The 13,012-nt window shown below is 34.1% G+C and overlaps 1 pseudogene; it reads left to right on the plus strand.

Annotated features, from left to right (window-relative positions):
* Positions 1-3,961: 3,961 nt before the first annotated feature.
* LOC109435023 (protein ZNF365) lies at positions 3,962-12,655 on the plus strand (annotated as a pseudogene).
* Positions 12,656-13,012: the final 357 nt, after the last annotated feature.

Genomic DNA, 13,012 nt, shown 5'->3' on the forward strand with positions numbered 1-13,012 from the left:
CAGACGTGTGCACAGGCCGAAATGCAGTCAGATTCCAACACCACAGAGCACTGACGCCTAGACGACTGACTTTAATGCTTTCTTAAAAGGCTATTTTGTTCCTGGATTATGAAGGAAAAATAACTGATCAACAACTTTGTCTACACTCAAACAATGGTGTTATGTTGAGTTGATAAGTGACACCTGATATATCAATATTATTTTTCCAAACTAAATATACTCAACTGGCATGTTGCTATATATAGAATTTGTTTTGATGTCATATAAATACTACCTAAAGCAAATGATGTATAATAACTGTCTTTAACACTTTTCAGTGCTCTGGCTGCATTTATCTGGCATTTTTGGACTAGCATATGACACCCCATATGCATAATCTGTTATAAACAATAAACCTACCTAATGATTAGTGCATGCCATGCCTAATTATGTCTTAATTATATTTAGTCCTTTAGTCCTATACATTTGGGTATAAAATAATTAATTTTGGAGCTTATGGAAATAATAATAAAACTAAAATCAATATATTATAATCTTTCTCACCTTTTTTGTGTCCCCAGAGACTTGAGGTTTAACAGAATAAAAGAAATTCTTGGGAGTACCTTCAAGAAACTCAAGAATTTGAACACTCTGAGTAGTTATTGCTTATCTGTGGGATTTCTAAAATCATGAGCTACTTGTATTGCAGTTTACCATGAGAAGTCACTTTGAGAGTAAAGAACAGCTAGTGCTAGAATGAAACCTTGCTGGAGGTCTCATAACCAGCAAAATTTCTGCTATTTCTTTTTACTGCCTATTTTTTTGCTACTTTCTGAATTTAGGAGATATTCTTATTCATCTGGTTGTCATTTACATTCTATTTGTGTTAAAGAAAAAAAAACTTTCTGAGATGAAGAAATAGAAAAGCAGTTAAATAACTTGTCTATGGGTTCCCTAGCTACAGTAATATAAATGAAATTAAAACTCATGACTCCAAAGCCCATGCTTTCCCCAGTATGCTGTTGGATCTCCTTATTTGTGATACTATGAAAACTTTACGATCATGTATTTAGAGGGAAAATTACAACTTCATGACTAAAATCTGATAAAAATTTTCAATACTTGAAACACAAATTTTATTCAGCCTATACATATTTACCATATGTTGTGTGCTTAACAGTTTGCTGGCTTTGGATACAGACCAAAATATCCATGACCTTGCTATGATATAGCTGAGAGTCTGACCTTGTGAGATGATCAATAAACGCAAATCCAACTGTAAAGCATATGTAATGAAAATGCAGTAAGTGCTGAAATGAGAAATAGTAAAATCCATGAGAGATGATGACAGGAAGCTTAGAACCATTAATAGTGCTCAATATTTAAAACAATTTTATGCTGCATTTATATTAATACATAGAGCGAAAGTACAGTGTGAGGGATATAAATGATAAATGTCTAAGTTTTGCTTTGTCTTGTGCACCTGAAACTAATTAATAAAAAAAAAAAAAAAAAAAAAAAAAAAAGAATATTCATTGTTGTTAAAACCATGTGGGTGCATTTGTCTTCTTGTCAAAATGTTTTCATAACCAAGCTAGTGATATTATCAATCTAGCTGAACTTCTCCCCATATAGCCAAGCTAGTCCTTCTAACTTTAATGTTGAGATCATGACTTTACACTAGTACTTTTCCCATCTGGTTTCTTCCAGTAATTAATGCCTGAATACAAATACTGTATCACAATATCTCTGGTTGGGATGATGTAAAAACAGAGGAAAGTAAGGTCTGCAAGATTAATTCCATGCTTAACAATAAAGCAATGGTTCTCGAACTGTAATGTGTAGAAAATGTTTCCTGGAGTGCTTGTGGACATGAAAATGCCCCACCTCTTCCCCAAAGATTCTGATTTAATACTTCTCAGGGGTGACCCAAAGATTGCATATTAAAATGCAATCTTTCATTAAAGAATATTCCTAGGGGATCTGATACTAGGAGAGCATCATTATGGAAACTTCTACCACTGCCTACTGAAATATGTAGATGATAAATAACCAACTGTCTTATTAATTTATCCAACTGTTAATATTGCCAAATGTTATCAAATCTCTTCATTAAAGAAGTGTAACAAAATGATAATCTCTACTGGAGTTTATCCACATTTTGGAATATAGTACACGATACTTTAATTATTAGTGAATAATCCACCTCTTCATTTGGTAAAAAACATACTTATTAATTTGTTTCTAAATATTTTTGTTAAAACCATATTAAAATAATGATCATTTATGGTATTAATTATAGGCTTCATATATACTAGTGGCTTTTTATACTTTAGCTCTATTCCTTGCTGCCACACTTGTGATAGATGTCATTATTTTCATTTTACAGGTGAGGAAATTGAGACTCATAACTGTAATGTAATTTACCACATTCATACAGCTAGAAAGGGGCAGAGTCAACATTTACACAGTTTGATTTGCTAACTGCTGTGCTGTATGTTTTCTCATGATAGCTTTCAGGAAGGCTAGGTCAACATAATAGATGATGGGTCACTTTAGTAAGTTGTGTAGGAGAGAAGGAAATGGGGTAAGAAATGGGACATGGAAAGACTCCTGGGATTGGAGAGAACTTGTGTTAATGAGGTGAAGACCCAAGGACTTAGGGGGTTCTGAGGACCTATTAAATTTTTACTTATGCTGCAAGTATGTTCATAAAAGAAAGTGAAAAGTAAACCTTTTAGTTAGTGTAATTACTGAGGTCCTAACTGTGTTTCTTTTTTAACTACCAAGCTACCAAATTTTGTAAGAAAATCACAATATTTAAAGTATTTCTCAAATATGATATAATTATGGGGTCTGTCTTACTATGTTTTATATGATAACAACTCTTCACTATATTTTATTTTATGAGAGCTTTTGATCATGTTGATGAATCACCCAGTCACTATTCCATTCATTTATTTTTATTGAAAGAGCTGACAGAAGGTTTCATTTTTCTCAAGACTTTAAAAGACTGATGTTTAATGGTTTATCAAAGGTGTTATTCTGTAAGTAGTCATAATTCAGGTAAGACACTTGATTTGTTTTTAAGGTTATCTTGTGATGTAGCAAGGGAGCAAAATTTCCAGCAGTAAATGTTAGCAGAATTTCACTATTGAACTTATGTGGGAGAATTTAAAACAAGGCGTTCATTTCTGGGGTAGTGGAAACGTGAAGATTACATTTGGCTGGAGCTCAGAGGGACTGTTCTGTTGGTGGATAAGTCCATGCACAGTCCCTTTAAGAGGAGCACCCGGGAGTGCAGCCGCACTCATTCTCACGCAGTGACAATCTCCGCTCATTCTCACATCCAGAAATGATGGGTCCTTTTCATCCTGGCACTGGAACCCTGGGCTGGGGTGAGGCGGGAACCTCTAGCTCTTCTAGGGATTCAGGGAGACCTTCACAGCCTAAATATCTGTCCTGGTCTTTAATGGTGACACACGGGTGTGGGACCAGCCTGTTCTGCATTTCTGCTCCTCCTACCAGTCTTAAGGTGGCTTCTTCCACACATCTTTTGTTATAGAGCTTCGGTTCAGCAAGATTTTAGGTGATTCTCAATGTTGGTTGTTTTGTAGTTTAGTTGTAATTTTGATGTGGTCATGAGAAGGTAAGCACAGCATGTACCTACTGTGCTCTCTTGGTATTCCCCTACTTTGTAACTCTTTTATTTTATAACTTACTTTTAGAATGAAAAGATAACCACAAGGTAATGTATGCTGATCCAGCTGGTAGCATACAGACTATCCAAATGGAAAAAGAAAAAAATCACAAAGATCTGGATAAAATACAAAAAGCAACTCTATGAATGTACCAGTTGGCAATCAAGTAGCCAGGACTTGAAAAGCTAAAATCTAGGAAGAAAGGGAAGCTCGTTGAGGTGCTGCAAATGTTCTGTGCAACATTCCCTTCTCTGGCCATTTGCTAACTCAATATGCAGAGCATGGAGGCTGAAGAGAAGGCCATGGGCACTCAAAGATTGAAGTTTGAGTCCACCAAGACAACCAGCACTAGAAGGCAAAGATGCCTAAGAGAAGGCAGCCACAAAATGGTAAAGTGAAGAGTTTGCTGGTCACTTCAATGCAGGCACTTGCCAACTTAGAACCTACGCACACGAGGAGAGATTGCCAAAAAACATGCAGAAAGCAGCTGTTAAGACTCAAAAAGTTAATCAGAGATTCTTGGTAGTTTTAAGATACCAGAAAAACAAAAATAAGAGTTTAGGGCTCATCACAGAAAAGCTGATCTTGATAAATACTCCTGGTTTTAATTTTGTGCCTCTGAAGAGCTGTGCTCTAAGAGCAATAGACCATGCTAGACTGGGCCAAGCTGATCTGCTGTATTCTGTCTGCCTCAGAATAACAAATTAAACTCTCCCTGGGAAAATATAAAATTATCCAAACCCTCTACACTTTTTTATTCACAAAGTCTGGCATTTGATAAAAGATGTCCAAGCATACCAGGCAAGCAAGAGAAACAGCAGACAACTAAACAGGCCAAAATTATTTAAGATTTTGAAGTTATGTAACATGGACTTTGAAGTTAGAATTAATGCATTCAAGGGAATATAAAAAATGATGTAATTTTTACCAGAGAAGAAGAAATTATTATACATTTTTCTTAGAACTGAAAAAAATTGTCAAACTTAGGGAATGAATTGATTAGTTCAGTAATAGATTAGAATACAGCAGAAGAGATAATTTAAAAATTACCTAGATAGTAGCGCATTGGGGAAAAAATATGGAAAATATGGGAAAGAGAATAAAAGACAGAGATGACAGAGAAAATGTGTCAGAAGCAAAAATTAAAGATATTTTAAACACATATGTTTCCCCAAAACAAAAGACACCAAGCCACAGATTCAAGAAAGCTCTATGAAACATGCAGGCCAATAAAAAGAAAACTATGCTCAGGCACATTGTAATATTAATTGCTGAAAACCAAGACAAGGGGATAATTTTAAAAAATACCCTTCGGTAAAGATATAGTATCGTTGAAGAAATAACCATGGAAATGATGAAAGTAAAAAACAATGGGAAAGTATATTTGAAGTGCTGCTGAATAAAAATAACTGAGAGACTTGAATTCTATTCACAGGGAAATTGCCAAATATGTGGTGATGGAAGGAGAACTGACTCTGGGTGGTGAACACACAATAGGATTTATAGATGATGTAATACAGAATTGTACACCTGAAATCTATGTAATTTTACTAACAATTGTCACCCCAATAAATTAAAAAAAAAGATAAAAAAAATGAAAGTAAAAATAAAGACATTTTCAGACACATAAAAAATGAAATAATTTGTAGTCGGTAAGCCTGCACATATATTTTTTTTTAAGCAGAAGGAAAAGGATCCAAAATAGAGCAGTGTAGGCAGCAATGGAAAACACGTTAAAAAGTACATATTTTGACTAAGTTTAAATTTAATATTTACTCTTATAATAATAATGTGTTTAAAATACATAGTAACAATTGCAGAGGAAGTAGAAGGAAGTTAAATACAATTAAAGTGCTTTAAGGTACTTATTTTGTTGACAAGCCAAAAGTTAAACTTTAGAAATGGCCACAGTCTTTTTGTTTTTTAAATAAATTATATGGTAGCTTTTAGTTAGACTTAAATAGAAAAAAATATCAATATCAAGAATAGAAAAGAGGAATAATTTCAGATCCTAAAGTCAGTTAGACAAAGAAAAAGATATTATTGTGAATGACTTTATGCCACTATACAACAGGTCCTTGAATAACGTCGTTTCCTTTAGTGCTGTTTTCTCATAAGGTTGATGAGTTGCCATAGGAACTTAACTCCTGTTTGTAACAGTTTACCTGGTAAACTGATGGTAAAATTGTATTGTGGTATGAGTATGACATTTTGCAAAAAGTCCCAGAACCTATTGAAAACATTAAGTGAGGGCTTACTGTATTTCAGGTTAAATGAGCTGAACACTACAACACTAAAGTGATATAGAAGAGACATCTATTAAAGGTATTGAATTCCAGACAAAGAGACAAATGAAACAAAATCATTTCCCAAAAGAAAACTCCAGGCCCAGATAGCTTTACTAAAGAATTATTTAAGACATTTAAGGAAGAATTGAAATCAATCTTATTCAAACCTGTCAGAGGATAGAGAAATAAATATGTCTCAACTTATTTTACTATGCCAGCATAATCTTGATAGCAACATACAGAGAGACAAATTTCAAGTCAATTTCTCTCATGACTATAGATATGAAGATACTCAATAAAGCATTAGCAAAACTGATTCTAGTATATATGAAATCATCACCAACTTGGATCTATTTCAGGAATTCAAGATTGGTTAAATATATGAAAATCAACATTAATATAATAAAAATGAAGAAGTAATATCATTCTAGTCAAAGCAAAAAACCATTTCATAACATTCAATGCTCACTGAGATAAAACAAAATCTCATGACAAGCTATGAATCAAAGAAATCTTCTTTGATCTCACAGAAGATAACCACTAAAATCAGTAATAAACATTCTAATTAGTAATTAAATAATGAAAACGCATCTCCTCAAATTAGGGATATGAAATGGATGCTTATTCTTACAACTTATATTCAACATTATATCAGATGCCTTATTTTTTGTCGTAAAGCAAGATAAAGAATAAAAAATAATAAGGATTGGAAAAGAATAATTAAATAATATTATTTACGTGTCATATTTATGGACACATAAAACACAAAATAATATTTTGATTGACTATTACAGTTAGTAACTCAATATAATGATGTAAAAGTCAAGTATATTTTTATATTTTAACAAAAACCATTTCAAAAAAATTTGCAATAATTTAAAAATTTTTGATAACTAAAAATAAATGTAACAAAGCCTATACCTCTATGAGAAAACTGTTAAACATTAGTGGGAGATATTAAAGAAGTATGAAATAAATGAATAAATATATCATGCTTATGGACTGGAGGACTGGATATTATTAAGTATCATTTCTGATTTACATAGTCAATGCAATCCCAGTCAAATCTCAGTAGACTGTTTTTTGGAAATTTACAAACTGAATATACAAAGGGCCAAACATAACTAGTCAAATATTAAAGAAGAACATGGCAATATCATCTAGACTACTAGATACCAAGACTTACTATAAATAAAAGAAATTAAAGACGGTATTGGTTTAATGACAAAAAGACTAATAAACAAAATGAAAAGTCCAGAAGCAGACCCACATGTAAGTGATCACTTGAATTGTCACAAACATGTACTGCACTGCAGTGGGAAAATGAAAATTTTCAAATAAATGGTGAAGAGTCATTTGGATATCCATGTAGAATAGATATTTTGACACTATTTTTTATGAATGTGCTGATACACAGTAATCAATTCCAGATGGATCATAGATCATGAAAAAAGTAAAAATACCAAAACTTCTACAAGATATAACATAGAAAAAAAAAAATCTTCATACCCTTAAGACAGATAAAGATTTCTCAGAGGACACAAAAAGCACTAACAGTAAAGAAAATGATTGATGTATTGGATTTCATTAAAATTAAGAACTTCAGCTTACTGAAGATAACACTATGACTAAAAAGAGAAGCTCTAGCCTGGGATATTTGAAATTATGTATATACAATAAAGGATTTGTATCATGAACTCTTACAGATTAATAAGTGAAAGACAGAAACACACTAAAAAATGGGTAACATCTTTGAACAGTTATTTGACAAATGATAATATCCAAATGGCTAATAAATTCATGAAACGGTATTCAACTTGTCATCAGGGGTTATTCAGCTTCATTCCAACTGTTTAGAGAAGATACTTGGTATGATTTCAAACTTTTTCAATTTATTGATACTTGATTTATGGTTTCACATATGCTCTCTCCTGGAGAATGTTCCATGTACACTTGAGAAGAATGTTTATTCTTTTCTAATATTCTAAAGAATGTTTATTTTCTGCTGTCATGGACTGTAATTTTATATATGTATATATATATATGTATATGTATATATGTATATATGTATGTATATATATATATACATATATAACATAATCATATATATGTCTATAATTGTATGTAATTGCTTACAACTATAAATATGTTTCATGATCAATTTTTTAAATGAAAATATACCATTTACATTTACAAAATCAAATACATCTATTTAAATAAATATATATGTTTTGTTGACATTAACTATATAATTAAATGTGGTCTTGCAAATTTGTTAATCTCTATTATGAGGAAATATGTATTCAGTGTAAGTTTGGCAGTATAACATCATGACAGTAGAGCTAGTGTGAACAGAAAGCCTCAGGTTGTTCAAGTGGACACAGCATGAAAGATGACAGCTTTAATTCCTTCTGCCATTGCTCAATCTTGGAACTTTTGATACCGAAAATAGCCTGAATTAATTTTAATTAATTAATAATTGGCTTGTATATTTATATTTTGCTAAGTTTATGGATTTGCATGTTTCAATTGAATATTTGTTAAAGTACAAATTGACTGTTTGGTTCACAATGACAAACATTGGCTCTTGAAAGAGGTTATATTTACATTTTATTGGATCCACTATTTTGAATGTTTGTCAACATAACTATAATCCACCTCTGACATGTACTATTCAGCAAAAATCAAGAACAGCAAGCTTGAAAGTCTGTTTGGAGCTTCTAAACAGAGCATATATCTACCTGGGAAAGTTATCCTCCTCTACAGAGCTGTAGTTGTATGAAGGGTACTAATAAAAAAGTGAAGGAAAAAGGTAGCACTACAAGTGAACCAAACTGGGAATCTTAACACGTGTGTTAGCTGTTGCCTCAGAGTCAAAGCACTCTCATTGTTAAATGAGGTTTTAAAAAAATGATTGAGGTAGGGAATGGTTTATTTATTGTAGTAGAACAAGAGATTTTTATATTCTTACATCAGAGAGAATGAAAAGTTGCTGAAGGTTGTCTTGGCTTATATATTCCTACAGATAGATAGATAGATAGATAGATAGATAGATAGATAGATAGATAGATAGATAGATAGATAGATAGATGATAGATAGATAGATAGATAGATAGATAGATAGATAGATAGATAGATAGATGATAGATAGATAATTATCTGAATGGTGGCTAGCACATGGTATTACATAAATGTTATTTCTGGTTATTATCTTTGATAAAATACTTTTTCCCCCCTTCTGCCACCTCCCCTCTCTCCCGTCTCCCCCCACTCCAGCTGAGGAAGTCGGTTGCCAGTCGTCTGTCAGCTGCTCACAGAGACTCACGGCCATCCACGCTGCCGGCCACTGGCCGCTCATGGTGGCACACAGTAGCCTGTGGCAGCACACAACAGCCTGTGGCAGTCCACGGCAGCTCACAGCAGCCCAGATCCAGGAAGATCTGTTGTTCACAATCTTAATTGTAGAGGGCACAGCTCACTGGTCCATGTGGGAATTGAACTGGCACCCTTGCGTTAGGAGGCGCTCCAACCACCTGAGCCACTGGGACGGCCTATACTTTTTTTTTTGGAAAGGTGTTTTATTAGAAATAATGTCCAAAATTCTACCCTGTATTAAAACACTTATTCAATGAAAGTTTAAAATACTTCTTATTTTCCTAATTAATTTAGGCCATTTGATGCTACCATCACATAGCACATTTTTAGCATAAAAAATAAAATTGTTTTAAAATTGCATTTTTTTATTGGGCCTTCAAAGGTATTGCTTTATGACAGACATCTGGCCATAACAGACCTTAATTCTAGTATAATACAATGAAATCCTAGTTTGTTCATTATTTTGTGAGGCTCGAAGACTACAGGATATTTTTAAGAAACAACACCTTCATATCTTTGATTGGCTGTTTAGTAAATCTGATTACAAAAAAGAAGAGAGTCATAGGGTTGCAGATCACAGTTTCCTTCCTTAGGGTACTAGGAGATCTATTTTGAATAAATATATTAAAGACAGGCAATTATTGGGCATAAGCCAGGAAATCATTTCAATGCTGAGTTTTTCTTTTCCTTTCTTTTTCTGTTGTGTGACTATAGCTTGCTACTTCCTCCTTTCCAGCTTTTCAACTTGATTTTACCTCTAAGCAGCCCGTCATGTGCTACCATGCCCTTATAAAAAATGTTTGCTCTTATTCTTGCTATCCCTCCAGACCACTGCATGAAATTTGGACCCTAACCCTTCACACCAAAAAATAGATTTCTCTCTATAAGAAAGAAGTCATTATATATAATATTGTTTAGTATTTATAATATAACATCATGCAATATATGATATCATATAATATTATTACATATTATATTAATATTTTATTAACTATTAAAATTTAAACTTGCTTTCAATTTAAATGAATCTTAAGAAGTCTACATAAATGGTTGTAAAATGACAGAATTAGGATTATTTGACCTACTGGGCATCAGTTTAAAGATTAATCTATTTACTAATATTTGTGTTTATAAATATTTGATGATAAGGGTGGTTAGAAGTTACATGAGTGTTACATAATTTATAAAAGTAATATTTAAAAATCATGTATCTGTTTTTTCCTATGGATGCAAGAGTCTTACCTTGCTTTATTCTTTAATATCCTACGTATTCTCACAAAGTTTCCTGATAAAGCAGCATTCTCAATGGAAATAGAAATGTTGGGTGACTTGTGCAAGCACTATAACTAGGACTTTGTCGCTCTGACTTCAAATTAAATGCTCTTTGCCTGTGTAGCACCTTTGCTGGTATCTTCAGTAATTTTTCAGGTTTCTATGTACTGAATTTTATTAAGTTTATATCCTCCAGCACATAGGAATATACCTTTTCATAACCATTATTGAAAATTTTAAATTATTTAAAGCTAATGTTAATTTTTCATTACTTAATATTTAAAATTTTGATTATTTAAGAAGTACGTTTTATTAATAAAGCACTATAATGGATGGCTAATGATCACCATCAAATGTAAATAATTGTCTTATCTTCACTAGTAGATTGCAGATTCATATTTAAAATGACTTTCAAAATGGGAACCCCTGAGCCTTTGGCTATGTCACATTACCCGGGTAGGATTTGATTTTAATAATGTTGAGTTTGTTTTGAGAAAAGGATGACATATATGTATCAGAAAGGCATGGTGAGGTAGAATAAACTTCTAATCACCACATTTTCATTTGACCTCTTTGTTTGTAATGCTGGCAATTATCTTTGTGTTAATTTACTTATACTGTGTGGTAGTTTGTTTTAGAAAAATTATCATTTCTATTCAGCAGATTGGAAACAAAAGTAAATATTTCCTATGATGAAACATAAAATGATCACCATAAAAATACCATTTTTAGTAGGAATGTGAAAAATGCTAAATTTAAAGGCAATACAACTGGCAGCAGTGGCCAAGTCAGGACTTTTAGAGTAATGCAACAGAAGGCTTTGAGGAAAGCAGATAACCCTAGCAGGAGTCCTTTGAGAATGTGGCTATGTGCCTGCCAGTCTGTTGCCCGATGTTTGGAGACCATACCAGATTTAGAAGCCTATCATCATCGAGGGACCATCTGGAATTCAGTCACAATTACCAGGAGGAAACTTCTTGACAAAATACAACCTCTTTCCATCCCTCAAAGACAGACCTAGTTACTTCCTCAGAACCCCTGAAACAGGGAAAATTGCAGAGCTGTGGCAAAGTGGTGAAGCAGAAACTTACTATGTTAACTTGTCTAGCATTTCTCATGTCTACTTAAGGACAGGAAGCCTGTTTGAAGTGGTGGCACAGAGACCTGTGTCCTACGTGCAGACTTACACTGCAGTGGACCTACTTGCAGACTCGCGGGATGGGCCTTAATGGAGTCCCAGACTTACCACCTCAGACACCAAAGCTGCTTTCGAGGCCCACATCAGAGAAAAGTTTAATCAGACGGTGGAAGTTGTAGACAGGACCATGGAGAAGATAATCGATACATTCATCAAAGAGTTGACCCAGAAAACGGCCAAACTGTTGGAAGTTCGGGCAGCTTTTGTCCTGCTGACTCAGAAAAAACAGGAAAGTCAGAGATGAGAGCGGGCCCTGAATAGACAGGTGGATGTGGCCGTGGAGATGATCGCTGGGCTGAGGCAGCACCTGACCAAATTCTAGGAGGAGCTTCTCAGGAAGGAAGAAGTTGTTACTTTCCACCATTTCATCAAAGCAGCAGTTGAGAAGGAGATTCAAGGGAAAACTCAGCTCCAGGACTTTATTGGGAATCTGTTGCAACAGGCAGAACTAGTAGAAAATCAGTTAAGAGTACTATCATAGCCAGCAGGCTGCCAACTTCTGTGGAAACATCAGTGAGCACGTACTCACAGGTAGCTCCTCAAATAGGACATCCACATGCCAAAGCCGAGAGCACCCACATCCAGTGAATAATCACCCCGATCTCAACTCATTTTTATCCAAAGGATGAAAAGCCAAGGATGATAGAGCCAGCATACAGCCTGCTAAGTCCATTCACCAACAGGCCAAGTCCCCAAGAGAACTCTGCAGACTATTTATCTTCAGTTCTTTTAAGAGCTGTTACAGAGCTTTGTGGGCAAGGTTCTGTGCTGGGTGTGTGGGACCACTGCAGGGAAAGAGAAAAAGCCCTCCAGAACCTTCTGCACAAAGTAGAAAAAGATAAGACATATGCAATTCTAGTCATTAAAACACAAGGCAAAGAATGCATGATTAAATGCTAATATTGATTATATGCTAAATAAACATGTGGGCACAATTGTACCAGCATATACTTATACTTAAAGGAGGGGAGCAAAGCCGGAATAACAATGAACACTTACCAGGAACTCTTCTAAATGCTTTGCGTGCATAATTCATTTATTCTCGTTAAGTTCTTTGAAGATTTATTATTATCCTCAGGCGATATGAGGCACCAAAGTTTGGTAGCACACCACGAACTAGATGGTGGAGTGGTTGTCAGGCCCAGAGTGGATTCTCTACCTCTGCTCTCTACGCTAGGAGTGACTTCCCCTAGGACTGC

Source organism: Rhinolophus sinicus, linkage group LG14, assembly GCF_036562045.2.
Source record: "Rhinolophus sinicus isolate RSC01 linkage group LG14, ASM3656204v1, whole genome shotgun sequence".
Lineage (NCBI taxonomy): Eukaryota > Metazoa > Chordata > Mammalia > Chiroptera > Rhinolophidae > Rhinolophus > Rhinolophus sinicus.